The sequence below is a fragment of the Dermacentor silvarum genome, chromosome 7, assembly GCF_013339745.2.
Source record: "Dermacentor silvarum isolate Dsil-2018 chromosome 7, BIME_Dsil_1.4, whole genome shotgun sequence".
Classification (NCBI taxonomy): domain Eukaryota; kingdom Metazoa; phylum Arthropoda; class Arachnida; order Ixodida; family Ixodidae; genus Dermacentor; species Dermacentor silvarum.
In genome coordinates this window covers 50,052,897-50,069,040 of record NC_051160.1, presented here as the reverse complement: position 1 = coordinate 50,069,040, position 16,144 = coordinate 50,052,897, and the positions used below count along the sequence as shown (strand labels likewise).

Below are 16,144 nucleotides of genomic sequence, written 5' to 3'. Positions count from 1 at the left end.
CTCTCCGGTGAAACATATAAAGAAATAAAACTAGAAAAAGCAACAATATTCACAGACTCGTTAAGTCTTGTAAAAGCGCTAACATCTTTACAAAAGCATAAAAAATCCTGTTTTATTGAGCTTTACACGCTCTTGTGTAACATTTACCTCCCTCATAGACATGTAATAATATGCTGGGGTCCCGGCCATCGAGGAATCTAGGATAATATGGTTGCCGACGAAATCGCCAAATTAATGGCATCGCTAAGTATTGGTCTTCCCGCTGCTGCCCCTGCTACAGATCTGAAGCCTTTCCTACGAAACAAACTGCGAAGGCATTGGCAAAGCTTGTGGGATGCCGAAACAAATAATAAGCTCTACTTGATTAAGCCACAGTTAGGTTTCTGGCCCTGTACAACTAAAACACGACGAACTGATGTCCTATTCTGTCGTCCCGGAATAGGACACACATATGGTACTCCCAATTTTCTATTGAATGGTAATGATCCTCCGAGCTGTGGTAGATGTGGCGAGAGGCTCACCGTCCTCCACGTCCTCTTGGAGTGTCGGCAAGCCGAAAGAGAAAGAAACATTTTCCGCTAGCATATCGCTATTGTGTCCCCCTCGGTAAAGAACCGCTTTTTAACACCAAGACAGTCCTCGCATTCTTGAACAATGTTGTGCTACATGTTATTAGTTCAAGAAGTTCATAGCGCATCCTCTCTCCAGAGGATGTTGCTGTGATAGTTTTTATAGCACATGCCTCCAGGCCCTTGTGTTTCAAGGGCTCTGTTTGAGCACTTGTGCTTCTTGCCAATTCTTGCATCTGTAATGTTTTCTAAGTCGTATAATTCTTTCGCAATGCATTGTTCATGTCCATAGTGCACATAATTAGTCATCGCCATAACCTTATTACGCATAGATTTTACGCACTTTACAGCGACTCTTTTAGGCCCCTTTACAGCCATGCCACATCTAATGTTCATAAAATTCACTATTCATATATCACTAACAAACCATTACCATCGTCTTTGCGCTCTTTGGCCACATCTGGCCCTTGCGCCAATACACCACAATAATGAATCAATCATCGGAGGGTAAGCCAAGAAGTTATTCGCAGCAAACTGCAACAACGGCTCTTGCATGTGCAAAGACGGAGTTTCCATGCTCAGTGAAAAGAGCCGAATACATGGTTCGTCGGATGCTCTCGGACGTGGAGACCAAGTCCGGCGACCAGGATGCGACCAGGGTACGGGTGCGAGAAGCACTTTGACCCGGCGTACGTCACAACTTCATGGACAGCAGTGCATAATAAATTTGTTCTTGTCAGCACGTCCAGAAGAACAAATTTGATAAATCAGGCTACGCTCGTGTGAAACTAGGCTACGATAAAGGCCGCATGGGTACGTCCGTGCCTTCTGCATATCGATTGACATTGTTTTTTTGTTTACAACTTGCATTTATCTCCGGTCTGTTTTCCGTCGAGAATGTTTATTAACTGTCAGCGCGGCACCGAGAGAAATAATAAACGCTTTTGTTTCGAAAATGTAGCACTGCACCTTTAGCAATTAAAAATCCCATTTTAAGATTTCGTAACGTATAAACAGTGGCTTAAGGTTTGTCACTGTAAAATTCACATGCTGCAAAGCGCACTCCAAGCACCGTGGCTAGGGAATGTCTGGCCCCCAGGGCCCCAGCTTCCTAGTGGCATGCGTCCCGTAGCGGCGACCCACGCAGAAGCGTGCGGCGGCCCAACATTAGTGAGACGCGCCGCACGCTTCCGTCGGAGCACCTGTTCTTCTCACACCGTGCTCGCAGCTGCCAGAGAATAAAACCCAAACACAAGCCTTAGTTTCAATTTTAAATGCGTAAGCATTTCTATGCTATACCTGACAAGGAAACCCATCCGTCCGTTGTCCGTCCGTGCATCACGTAAGACGATCGCTTGACAGCTAGGGCCTGCAGGAGCGAGCAAATTGACCTTCATGTTCTTTCGCTTCAACCCGAACAAAGCGGACAAACCACAGCGCACACGAAGCTATCAGCACTCGGCGCACTCTGTCCCTATCGCAGATCGCTTTCAAGATAGAACCCGCGCGGTCGCACGATACGCAGCCACCGCCGGAGTGCGGTTGATCACGGTTGGTAACGGTTCGACGCGCATGGGTAAGGTGGTGAAGAGCGATAATGGCTTATATTCATAGGAACGTCAAAGCGCCACAGTAAAGCTCTTGCGGTAATATACAGGGTGATTCATTTCAGCTGCATCAAAATTTTAAAAACTGCTTGTGGCAGATAGCACAGTTACAATACCAAGATCTAAACTAATTCTCAAGACTGAACCAGTTTCGAGATAATAATGTTTCAATGTGTCCGAAGAAATGCATGCGCGTTCCAGTAAACGTTTTGAGGAAAACACTGTGCTTTGCATTGAAGCACAACGTTAAGTAGAACGACCATGGAGTTCGTCGAACACTTTGAAAATTAATATCTCGAAACTGGTTCAGTCCTGAGAATTCGTTCCAAGTGGACACGCCTTGCGAACTCAGCGGCTATAATTCGTAGTCTAATGCGAACACAGGACAAGAGATGCAGCGGGCAGCGTTGGCAGTGTGTCTCAACCAGAGCGGCTCAGGCAATCTCGAGCTCACGCTTCCCAGGCAGCGGGGAACATTTGCGACGAGCGAAAATGGCGGATGGTGTAAAAAGTGCGCTGGCAATGACTAATGCAAAACTTTGGTCTATCTGCCACTACTCGTTCATTTGCCATCATGATATGGTCGTATTATTGCAGAAAGGAGATATATTAAAAATAAATTAGAGGACAATGTATTGAAGAGTATTTTTGCTGAATATGAATGTGTAAGAACAATACCCAGTATGCACCACGCCCCCAAAAAAACGCGGAAGTAATTGGTCGTTGAAAGGTTTCTTGATTACGAATAAGGGAAATTCCGGTAGAAAGGTGATTTAATTGATCAGATGTAAGGTCGAAAAAAAAAGGTACACGAAATGTTTGATATATTTCGGGTTTATATAGGACTTGTGAATTTTGTTTAAACTTAAAGGTATCTACTAAGGCGGAAAATTATTTCATGAGTCTGTGGCAGTGTATGAAACAGTCTCTCAGATGGGAGAGGAGAAGTAATGTTCCACTTAATCAAAAATATGGTAAGTTAGGTACGTTTCGTTGAAATTTCAATCCCATTCCATTTGTGAAACAGTGTTATTCAACACCATTTCAGGTGAGTCTATGAAATTCGTGCTAAATGTTTTTCTCGGCTAAAGAAACAGCCAGAAAGAAGGTTAGCGCGTGCGTGACAGAAGCTGAGAAAACATATGACATGGCTAACGAAAAACGTCAGTGCTGCTTCTTGGTATGGCTAATAAATCGACTAAATGCATAAAGAAAGGCAACGAGTGCGAGTGGTTCATCGTAAAACGGCGCTAAATTTGGTGTTAGGCCATGATAATATCGTTCATGTTAATAAGTACAGATAGCATTTTCAACACGGACACGACCGAGTAGTTTCCTCTGAGTTGTGCGCCCAGATACCTCCGAAACTAAACTAAACAATGCTCTTTTACAGGGGTGGGCAACTAGAATTTAAAAAAATGGTCTGCTGTCTCCCTCGTCCATCATTTCTCTTTGTTATGTCGGCAGTCGCTTCGGCTTAATGGCATAGCATACTGCTCCAGAATTCGTGGCCACGCATTTCATTCGGGGCTGCGGCGACCACGCTTTGAACTGGGGCAGAATATAAAACGCCTGTGGGCTGCCAAATGAATTGATTTTGAGAACCGCAGGTGTACATTAAGTGAGCGAAGAACTTCTAACAGGACAGCTGTCTTTCAAACCAAACTTTCAAATGAACAAACAATGCGCAGACGTGCATCAGGAGGTTGTCCAAAGTGACTAACGGTACTTTACTAATAACCTTCCAGTAAAAAGTACATCTCTGCACGTTCTGCAGCTACCACCTATGGGGATGAATTTTTGCGATTAACAAAGTAGCTAGAGAGGAAGCTGGTAATGGCACAAAGAGCAATGGGAAGAAACACGTAGATTATTTGATATTTAAAGCACAAAAATTGTAGTGCTGAAATGGAAAGGAAAAGTATATTGCTGATATACCCGATAAAATTAGGATGAACACAAGGAAAGGCCTTCGTGCAGCAGTTATTATAAACTACGCCGATGAGCACTACTCCATTCTAGCTATTCTTTTCAGTCATTTACCCATACTTCACAAAGAACCTCATTGCTTCATAAAAAAAATCTATAAAATAAACATACCTATTTTTCCTTTGCTAAAACATTAATTAGAACAATATCCTTTGCGGTTGTAATCCAGAAATTTTCTCTAAAGTCTGTCTGTAAGTTTGCTATGGAGATGTAAAATCATTATTCGCAAATATAAAGTGGAGGGGCAAGTTTAAAATTCTGAGTCTTGAATTTGGAGACGAACAATTTTTAAAGGTGCCGGGAAAAGTGTACGACTTCCCTCAATAACTCTGTTTTAAGGTGCACAACTACATAGGAAATTTGTAATGCACATATGCCTCTGAACATGTGTTCTTCTATGATGAATAAAGGGATGACCAAAATATTTCGATTGAGAAAGCATATTCTTCTGTGCTCGTTCAGTATTTTTACTCCTAATATTAGGATTGGTTTAAGCATCCGTGCAGTTTCAGTTTTTATTTTAAAAAATATGCCTTCACCCTTGCATTGTGTAGAGGGTCTTCATTGCTGCTTTGTAATTTTGTGTCTTACGCAGGCAAAAAAAAAAAAAAACTTCGCTGTAGGGTATGCGCAGCTTAATGCGTAGCGCGAGGTTTGAGAAAAAAATTGCATGAAGTCGTTTGCGCAGGATCATTGTTTTGTGAAAATGCTATGCAGGAACTGGCGTTTGCAGCACATTCAACAAAATGTACTTTTTTACGGATAATACTTGAGAGCGCAAGCCAGAACTTCTACATACTATCAACATCATCTTCACGTTCATCATCATCATCTGCCTATTTTCTTGTCCACTCTTGGACGAAGGCCTCTCCCGGCGGTCTGCGATTGATCTGTCTTGCGCTGGTTCATTCCAACTCGCGCTGCGAATAACCTTCATCAATTATATCACATCTAAAACATTTCGCTTCACACTAATAAAATATAGGTCGGCCTCTATACATTGAACTTGCCGAGATATAAATTAATGCAATATTTGAATTTTGGTCGACATTTATATTTTCTGAAGGACACAGAACTTTGACCATGACACACCTTTATTTACCGTAAGCTCGCCTTGTAAATTTCGCAAGTCGTTGCCACAAGCGGCATCTTCGGGGAACTACCAGAGAATATTGTCCTGCGTGCCTTCCAATGCGTGGGATGTGCAGCATTTCTTAAAGGTAGTCTGCATAATACTAAGACTGGCTTTAGGGCAGGCGTGACGAAGAAATTCTGTTAGCTTTGTATTTTGGCTTGTTTTGTTCAGGAATATAGGTTGATATCTAGTGGTAACAAATATGCATCAGTAGCTCAATTTAAATAACATTAAAAAAAACTCGACTTACATCTGAATAAATACGGGAATTCGCTTTTGTTAGCGTTCACTGCCATTAACGTGATATGAGGTTTAGACCACCTGTAATATGTACAATGTTGTCATATTCAACCGGCCCCTATTTTTAAGGAACGGTCAATCTTGTCATGGACTTCCTCTTCTTTTCGTTAATTCCCCTCACCCCTCCCCAGTGCAGTGCTGTTGAGCTGTGCTCCCAGCGAGAGACAGTTCCCGCGCTGTACTTTTTAATTTCTTTCTTTAAAAGACACATACTACTACTAGCTTTACGTCCTTAACTCATTGCAACCTTCAATTGTGCAAGATATTCATCTGCTAGGCGACGTTGAACAGTATACCTTCCTTGCACTAGTGGAGAAAAGGCAAAGGATTTTTTGGGGCGGGTCGATGTAGTTGTATTAAAATGTAACGCGTTCCGCATTCGCCCAGTATTTTACAAAGAAGGCGCGGGCAAGCGCCATGTAGGTCACTCGTGAACGGATATCTTGCGCTTGACGCAATAAAGTTAGTGAGATTTAGGCGCGCCGCTGATGACGTACGTATTGCAGTAGACACTGTAGGCTACTGCAGAGCCGCAGATGGTGGGCGGCGGCGGCACGCAAACAATTGGGAAAATGATAGTGCAAAGCAGCAGGTAGAGAAAATGACCATAAGGATAATAATACGGGACGACATTCGCAGTGGCTGGGTCTCAACGCAAAGTGAGCCCAAGCATAGCGACTATGAGTTGCGTAATGAGAGAGTTTACAGACTCGCCCGAAATTATTTTGCTCAAGCTCGTACCTCCACTGCTACCTCAGCGAATGAATGTTCTCTGTTGATTTTGTGGAGGGAGCTATAAAATATAGTCGTAGACGCGCAAGAACGAAATGTTTTACTCAATTCAGCAAGCAAGAAGAAAAGAAATATGTACGAAATGCATGAGGAGATCATGTAGGTGTCTAAATAACGCAATTACGTCATCCGGACAGATGAGGCACTCCATTGCTCTCTGAAAAAAAAGGTTAAATTATGATCACACCAAAAATTAAATTTTGACGCTTCGGTTTGATATACCATAAGCCTAGCAGACGCCAAATATTTATTCACACAAATTATCTATCTTCTTATCTTCTATCTTATCTTCTATCTAAAAGTAGTGCTTTTACTTGATAGATAAAGGGCTTGCTGTTATACGAAGATGTTTCTTCGGCCTTTCTTCAATTAACGTTCAGATCCGCTTCAATGGCTACTAGTTTATTTGGCGGAACTTCTAATTTCGCACTGCAGCCATACACGTTACAGCCACGCAATTCTTCGGTGTAAATTACAGTTTTTCAATAACAGGTAAACGGAAATTTATTACTTTACAGGCATTTCCACAGCAGAACACATATAGAATTCATAGAATAAAAGAACACATAGCACGCATAGCAACAATTCACACTTCCGTTTCTGATCAAATCTGCTTTCTTTTGGTCCAGTTGTCCTTCAATTCTAATGAATAATACACAAGATTTCTGTGAATATACATAATTGAAATGTATGTATATATGATGCTTGTTCTATTCGAAAAGAGGTACATTTTGGGGAAAGTAAGTTGCGACAGAACTCATCTCACGACGACGGTCGACAGCACTGCGAATAGCAGTCGAGCAATGTAGTGCAAACCATATTCCTGAAGTCAATTTTATTTAACACGAGTACTGGTAATTCCGATACATTGGTTGCTTCGGCTACATTCCACATACTCCCATATCGCTCCACTTTGCATGTGGCACCCGCTCCCGAGGTCGACGATGAGCATTCAGGCATGACGACGACTGTATGGCACCGGCACATTGACGATGGAATGACGAAGAAGAAATGATATCACTAGAACGACAAAGGCGTATAACGACGCCTGCATGACTACAATGATATGTCGATTCCTAAATAATGACGAAGGTATAATGATGCCAACGTGTCGACAATGACGCCGACTCCAAGATGACAACGGCGTGAAGAGGACGTTATGACGATAACCGGATCAAGAAGCAGAAATTCCGATGATGTCAAGACCAAGATGCTTTGACGACGATTGTATGACAACGGATGCACGACAGCGTCTTTCTGACAACGACGCAATGACTGCGATGGTATATAAAGGGTGGCATTATCCCGAATGAATGATGCCAGCATGATTACGATAGAATGATGAACAGGGAATGACGTCGATTGATCGATGAACGTGGTATGACGACGGCACGACGACCACGGAATGATGACGCTTAAGCGATGAAGATCTAGTAACGACAGCGCGACGACAATGACGTGACGACGGCGGCCTGAATACAATGGGATGGCGTTACTGAAGTGATGAGAATGATCAAAAGAAAACGGTGATGACGAAGGCATGACGACGGCTGTGTGACGATGATGGCGTGATGACGACTGCATGGCGAGAGTCGGATGAGAAAGCTGGACGGCATCATGACCGCCGAACACATACCGAGTGGCACAAGCTGTTATACAACCTGGACCCTGCGTCGAAAATATAAGGCATGAGAACGACAGCACGATGACAGTAAGATCCCAAAGCTGGAAGGACGAAGATTGAATGACCGCGACGCCCTCACTGTATCGGTGTGACAATGAATGCATGGCAACTGTATGAAGACGATGGCGTGATGGCTGCGGCATGACCAGTGTTGGATGACAAAGCTGGAATGACGGCGGTGCAACGACTACGAAGACGTCACGACCGCGAGCCCATACTTAGAGGCCTAAGCTATTTAAAAAATGGGCCACTGGATTGGGGCAGCAGTCGTGACGACGATGGTATAATGAAAGTGAGATCACGAAGCCGCAATGACGACAATGGAACGTCCACGACGGCATGACTACCAAGACGAACACATATCTAGTGGCACAAGCAAGTAGATACCTTGGGTAACTGAGTAGGTGCAAGGGGCAGCTTTGATTGATAGATAGATAGATAGATAGATAGATAGATAGATAGATAGATAGATAGATAGATAGATAGATAGATCGGCTCAAAACGACTGAATTAGGCAAACAATGCTAGCCGCAATAGAATGGTATTACCATTTTGACGTATATTTGGGCTGTATTTCGCCACAATAAAAAAATATGCTGAAGCTATATAGACAGTTTAATTCGTACCAGAAGAGCGCTAACTACATTGTTGAGAAAATATATGACGAAATATAGATACGATACGTCAACGACGTCACACCTTCTAGGGAATATAAGGAATCCCTCCGTATATAATAATTTTTTGTAGGTTCATTTTTTTAATTCTTGATATACTACATACCAGTATACGCGTACATCAGCTTTTTGTATAGATATTTCTTTCATGGGCGACGCCATATTGCACAGGCATTGGCGCCATCTATGGGCAGTCGGGATGCTGGTTTGGGTGAGAGATCCGGGTTGTGTGACTGGTATATGCTCGGCGGCATTTTTTGGCGGTCCTTTTGGCTCTTGCGCAGTTAATTTAGAATAACGTGGTGTATAAGTGGGAAACGGTTCTGTGGGACGAACTGAAAGGATTTAAGTTGGCATGCCTGGAGTTACTGATGGCGTTGAGGCGGTGCGATCCCCCAGCGCAATGTGTGCGCGCGTGTTTGAGCCTACAATCAGCCTCGGAGACCGGTTACGTATTTGTGAAAATTCGTTTCAGGAATATGACTTTACTGCGGTGTTCTCAGTGTAATTGTAAGCTGTGGTTTAGCAGCATGAATAGTTACGAAAGATAAGTTGATTCAAACAGAGTGGGTACCGTTCTGCTGAGGAATAAGTTGTGCTGTCTACATTGACTACATTGTCCGACTGGTTCACAAGGGTACAAGCGTACCCCGGCCTGGCGTTCGGCTTCCTTCAGGGGTGATACGCTTGGGAAAGGAGCCTGCGCCCTGAATTCCCGTCGAAACCAACGTGAGCACGGAAAAAAAGTGGTGTCTGGGCCGTTCAGTTCGTTGTCTGTGGAGGCATTGCGCGACTATCTCGTTTGCTAGAAGAGGTTCCTGCACAAGAAAAAAATATTTTGGTTACTAATAGCTGCATACCGTACAGCGTGAATCATACTTGTCGAGTGGTCGACCGGATACAGACTGTACGAGTGTCCGAAGCCATGGGAGATGCCGGGGTATAGAAATGTTTGTGGCTTTGGAGACCATAGTCCAAGCATACGGCTTCACCACGCGAGGCCTTCTATAGGCTTCACCTATTGTGGCTTTTTCAAAGAAGATATTGAAGTCTGAATTTCTTTTAGGATATTCGTGCTGTCGTATACGACGCACTCACTCACTTTGTAGTATTTGTGTGTTCGGACATAGCCGTCGGATTCATTTTACGCGGTCCTGTTTGGACATAACAGCTTTACTGGACCAAACAGTAATGCCGAAGAATTAAATATATATTAATAATGCTGGCTTACAAACCGCAGTGACCGCTGTGTTGAGCAGCACCACTGGCGTCATATAGAAGGCTAACGTAGACATAGCATAGTGATTTCAGGTCTACTAGATTTGAAATACGCGAGAACGATGCCGGTGTCTGACGCAAATATTTGATAACGGTTGGTGCTTAGATGTTTTGGAGTTGAATTGGATGGCCGACACGAGCACTGTTAAGTTTAGTTCATACGCAAAGCGGTCACACAGAGCGAAGATTTTGAAATTTACGCTGGCAGTTCAGAGACACGGCTGCTCTTAGCTCAATAAAACCGATACAGCCAAGATAGTTTATACCCCGCACGCATACCACGGCTGATGATGCTCGTCGCATGTTTGCACAGCCACCAGAAATTTCCGCATGCTGTGGTTACCGCTGCACCAAAGGGCTCCACAGTGGCTCTTCCGCTACTTCGTATGAACGTACATTTCCGAAATTTCACAAAAAACCAGCTAAAACATTTCCGAACTGTTCCACAGCACGCCACGGCAACACATTCAAGCAGGACCGCGCCGACTCGCACAAGCCAGAGAGGACAAAAAGCTCGCCGCGCAGCCTTTCCACCTCCCCCGATGAAAATGTCTATAAGTAGCATGACAATGAAAGCGCGGCAGAACGTCTAGCGCACACATCAGGTACATTCATATGAACCTTAAGCAGCACACTGCACTTATACATTGAGCTTTGATATATTTGTTACATTATACCTGTTGTTTTCTTTTCTCAATTCAGAGCGCGCATTAAATATTTTCTCATCATCATCACCAGCCTATATGTCCACTGCAGGACGAAGGCCTCTCCCTGTGATCTCCAATTATCCCTGTCTTGCGCCAGCTTGTATAATGAAATTGTATAAATGAAGCAATTCGATGTGCTTGTAAAGGAGAGTAACGCAATCAGCACTCAAAATTACGGCAATCAGTTTGTGCAAATCCGACAAATTATTGTTTTACCATTCACGAGGACATTCTTTTTCGTAAGTATAAATATCAAGTTAACTTGTGCTAACAACTAAAAACACACTGAAAACACATCCTCGAACAGCTTGCAGAGTTTTTAAATAGGCGGCTGTTTCTGGAAACATTTAGATCCTGAAGGAGCCGCGCTGATTGCTCATAAAGCTTAGTGTTGCGTAAACTATTCAGACAATATAGAATTGTAGCATTTCTTAGCCGACCATGCATTGTTAAATTGCGTAGTATTGTTCAGGTGAAAGAAGTCAGATATTCTATAGTCCTTTGAATATTGCATCCCGCAGAATATCATAGGATATCGTTTCAATGAAAAATCTTGCAACTGCATTTTATATACCAAACTTTCTTGCGTTACACTTACCACATAAGCAATTACACATACTGCCAGCGCTGGTGCATGTAAAATTTACGCCAGTAGCACAAGCATTCCTGTCATGTGGTGGACAAGGTGCTGTAGTAACCTCTGCAAAAGCGATATACAGTATTGAGAGTTGGTTTTATTTCTAAAAATGCAACAGTGATTCTAAAAATAAAACATCACAAAATGGAAGGAAAATACCAAGAACGAGCACAACGTACGAAAAAATATGAAGTCCTCGCGCACTGTCATTGCCATGCAAAGCATTTAACATTGCAATTTAACGTTTAGCATTTTTCAGCTTCTCGAAGCGTTGTCAGATGGACCAATCGATGATCAAATGTTGCAACCTGTTCCGTTACATCATGGGCCAATCCGGAAGGCCCACGATGTTATTTTATTAAAGTGTACAAACAGAACGGCAAATGAAAGAAATAAGTGAAGGTAAAGTTAAGTTACCACTGGTTAAAGTAGAACCAATTGTAGCCGAAGTAGAACCAGTGGTAACAGAAGTTTGCGGAGTCATTGTCATGACCTACATGACACGCATGAAATTACCTATCATTTATATTCGTCATACACTCTTGCTTACTATGCCAATTTTAGTACATACCAATATAAGTAAACGACCACCAGAGTACCAAGACGTAGGCGCCGGTTTCATGACTTACATGACATGCATGTCATGACCTATCATTTATTTTGTCATACACTGTTGGCAAACCATGCCAATTTTGGTATATACCAAGTTAACTAAATGACCATGGGAGCTCCAAGACTTTGGCCGATGGATAAATAGATAGATAGATAGATAGATATATAGATAGATAGATAGATAGATAGATGCTTTCAAAGTGGCAAATGTTCGCCAAGAAATGCCTCGCATTTAAAAAAAATCATGTCAAGTTGGTCAGATAACCTATTAAAACTGAGGGGTTGATCCGAAAATAGCCACCTTCATTAGAAACATATTTATTGTACCCTCTAGTTAGAGATCACAAGAAACGTCTTACCACAGTCGCACATGCAGGCCTGCCAACCTTTGCTAGTAAAACACAATGGCCTTGTTCCATTCTTGCAGGAGAAATTGCACGAAGGGATGGCTGTCAAAAAAAAATCCACACGTCAGCTGCTTTTTTGATACCTAATAAATTTATTGAACAGTATTGCTTCGTTAAAGCTTCATCTCAATATATCTGAAATGTTCTAAATATTATGAAACGTAACGCAGCTTGTTTGCTTGCTGTACAATTATGCTTATCCAAAATATTGTGAATAAACTGAAAAAAATGTGATCCTATGGGCCATGCGCACACAAAAAGCGAGGATACAGTAATGAAAAGGAGACCTGTGAAGTAAGATCTCTGGTGTATTCCATTGCAGCACGCTTTTGCGCGCAGCCTACAGCAATTATATGACAATAACAGCTCCCCTAAAGCGCCGCACTGGTTCGATTGTCTTTCCTGTAGGTACTCCAGTTTCTTACAGGTTCGACATGAGCAAGCACAGGCAGGCTTGTATTATTTTATAACAAAAGGCACGTTTCTTGCTTCACATTTACCAACCGACTGCTCCTTTTCAGCAACCCACAGGTCTTTCATTTGGATGCGAAAAGCATTACTCACCTACATAAGCCGTTTTGAGCCTATGTGCCCTATTGCAAAACCCAGTATCCAGTCCCAGTGCCATACATGATTATAGGCCCAGTGTCGCGCGCAGGATGCTGGGGCGCTGGCAAGGCGAGGCATAGCGGGAGGCGCTGGGCGCGAGGTACTAGTGGGAAATGGAGCTCTAGAGCGACAAATACGCGGTGCCTGGTTACCATATACGTATTGTTACTGTGCAACCAAGAGTGGCGCTAAAGTCAGAGGACGATGACTTGACGTATCGATGTGAAAAGGGTCTCGACAGCCATCTTGTCTTTACATCGTGGCCTGTCGTGTACACATAGTAAATCATCATCATCAGCAGCAGCAGACTATATTTATGCCCACTGCAGGACAAATGCCTCTCCCGGCGACCTCCAATTAACCCTGTCTTGCGCTAGCTGATACCAACTTGCGCCTTTAGATTTTCTAACTTAATCACCCCGCCTAGTTTTCTACCGTCCCCGACTGCGCTTTCCTTCTTTTGGTATCTATTCTGTAACTCTACTGGTCCACGGGTTATCCATCCTACGCATTACATGACCTGCCCAGCTCCATTTTTTACTCTTAATCTCAACCAGAAAATTGGCTATCCCTGTTTACTCTCTGATCCACACCACCCTCTTCCTGTCTCTTAACGTTAGGACTAACATTTTTCATTTCATCGCTCTTTGTGCGGTCTTTAACTTGTTCTCAAGATTCTTTGTTAACCTCCAAGTTTCTGCCTCATATGTTAGCACCGGTAGAATGCAATAATTGTACACTTTTCTTTTCAACGACATTGTTAAGTTCCAAGTCAGAATTATGCAATGCCTGCCGTATGCACTCCAACCCAATTTTATTATTCTGCAAATTCGTTTATCAGGGTCCCCTGTGAGTAATTGACCTAGATAAACATACTAATTTACAGACTCTAGAGGCTGACTGGCGGTCCATAATTCTTCTTCCATTGCCAGGCTATTGAATATTGTTTGTCTTCTGTATATTAATCTTCAACCGCACTCTTGCACTTTCTCGGTGAAGGTCCTCAATCACTTGCAGTAATTCATCCCATTGTTGCTGAATAGGAAAATGTCTTGTGGAAACCGAACGTTGCTGAGATATTCGCCGTTGATCCCAAGCCTTCCTAAGCCGATCACCTAAGCCTTCGAATTCTAAGAGCTTGAATACTTCTAAGCATGCAGTGAATTGAAGAGATTGTCTCTCCTTGCCTGACCCCTTTTTTGATAGGTAACCTCCTACTTTTCTTGTGGAGAACCAAGGTAGCTGTGGAATCCTTGTAGATATATGCCAAGATACTCACGTAACCCTCCTCTACTTCTTGATTATACAATACCTCTATGACTGATGGTATCTCTACTGAATCAAATGCCTTTTCCTAATCTATGAAAGCCATATAAAGAGGTCGATTGTACTCCGCAGATTTATTGATTACCTGATTGGCTGCATGGATATTCTAAATATACGTTTTTGTATGTGACTTCCGCAACGTAACAATATTTTTCAAATACAGAAAGCAACAGAGAGCGTGTTCATGGAATAAAAAAGAGAGAAAAAAAAACATACCAGCACTAGGATTCGATCGCGCGACGTATAAATCGCAAGCCCAGTACCTTAACACTTTAGGCCACGTCATTTTTTTCTTTATTGCACGTAATTATGAGTAGTTTCATGATAAAACTAGTTACGCTACATTTATGTTCACATCAAAAACAGATGCACACATGCTAGGCCATCCAATAAAAGTTCAAAAATCGGGCAAACAAACACAAGCGTCCGGAAACTAAAACCACCCAGGAACGGGATCAAAGGTTGCAAACACACTAGGCACTTGAGCACCCTCTTCTCGAAAGACACCTTGACGAGCGAGGTGGCTCGGCATGTCTGTCGATCATTCGGCTTCTCCATAACGAATATAGAACGAATAACATAAACAAATCTAATTGTGTATTACTGCTTGCCTTTTTGAAAGGAAGCAACCTGATACCGTAAGTGCTGAGAGGAAATTCTTTTTTGATAGTTCTTTGTAAAATGTCCCAAAAATTCCACGCTGGTACGAGGTGAACAATGAATAAATTGCCATGTGAACCCCGACTCGCAGTTTAAGTTTTGCACAGGCATCTCCCGCAGAGGCATGGTAGGTGGGCTATCACCCCACAACTAAAGCTTATGGCTCTATCCGAAAAAAAATATCCGTATTCAATAGTATGCCTGAATGTGCTGTAACAATTATATGCTTTTGCGATTGGTATTTTAACGGTGAAAAAGTGAACCGCCGATCCGGGACGCTGTACGGGCTGTTACTACCGATTTGGACAGCCGTTTCTTGTTCTTCGCGCAACGGAAAGGCAACATTTCCTTAGTTCGACAATGTGTTTCAATGGACACGTCTGTGTAGTCACATATCTCCGTCAGGGAAGGCTCGGTTAGTGCGGATGGCAGCCTTCAGCGACAGCACATATACGTATGTTCATAACGCATCACATCGGCACCCATCGTTTGCTTTGCCGGCATTGTCGACACGGAAAAATGGTCTGTTTAAAACCACTGATGGAAAAGCAGAAATATATAGTGATTTATCATCGTTAGACTTGTTGATTCGTGAGCCCAGATGGGCCGATAGAGTGTAGACGGTCTCGGCGTGTCCGGTATGCCTAACCTTTGGTAGAAGTGAACCATCTCTGCGAGTACCTGATGAATGTTAAATGTTTGTAGTTGAGCCTCAGAACCTCTAACAATTATTTCAGTAGATTAGAGAAAGTGGAAGCGCACGAATCGCCACAACTTTGTTATTGACGCGTTAACAGCAATCAGCGACAGGCTTCCTGGGGTCCATTCGAACGCGTCTGAACGGCTGATGGCTTTCGTGTCGACTGCACAACATTTCAACAACTCGCAGTCATCGGTTGCGTACAAACTACTAAAGAACGAGGCGTTAGCGGCATTTGAGTAATTTCGTTCACGAATACAGCTACCCGCATAGTCAAGAAGGAAATACACAAAAACAAAGTGATCTTCCGTGTCGCATATGCATGGGCAGCTCACGCACCTTTATTCTAAGCTGCGACACCGCCGACACGAAGCAGACATAAAGGACCCCAAAATAGATCTTTATTTAGGACAGGAAACAAGTACCTGGCCTTAAAAATGTTTCAACAATTTATTATT

The 16,144-nt window shown here is 42.9% G+C and overlaps 1 long non-coding RNA gene across 1 annotated transcript; it reads right to left on the bottom strand.

The window, feature by feature from the left end:
• Positions 1-6,456: 6,456 nt before the first annotated feature.
• On the bottom strand, positions 6,457-12,440 carry LOC125946738 (uncharacterized). The gene is made up of 3 exons (XR_007467836.1): positions 12,344-12,440; positions 11,334-11,435; positions 6,457-6,549 (listed from the first exon to the last, which is right to left on the bottom strand). It is a non-coding gene; the product is annotated as an uncharacterized LOC125946738 (long non-coding RNA).
• Positions 12,441-16,144: the final 3,704 nt, after the last annotated feature.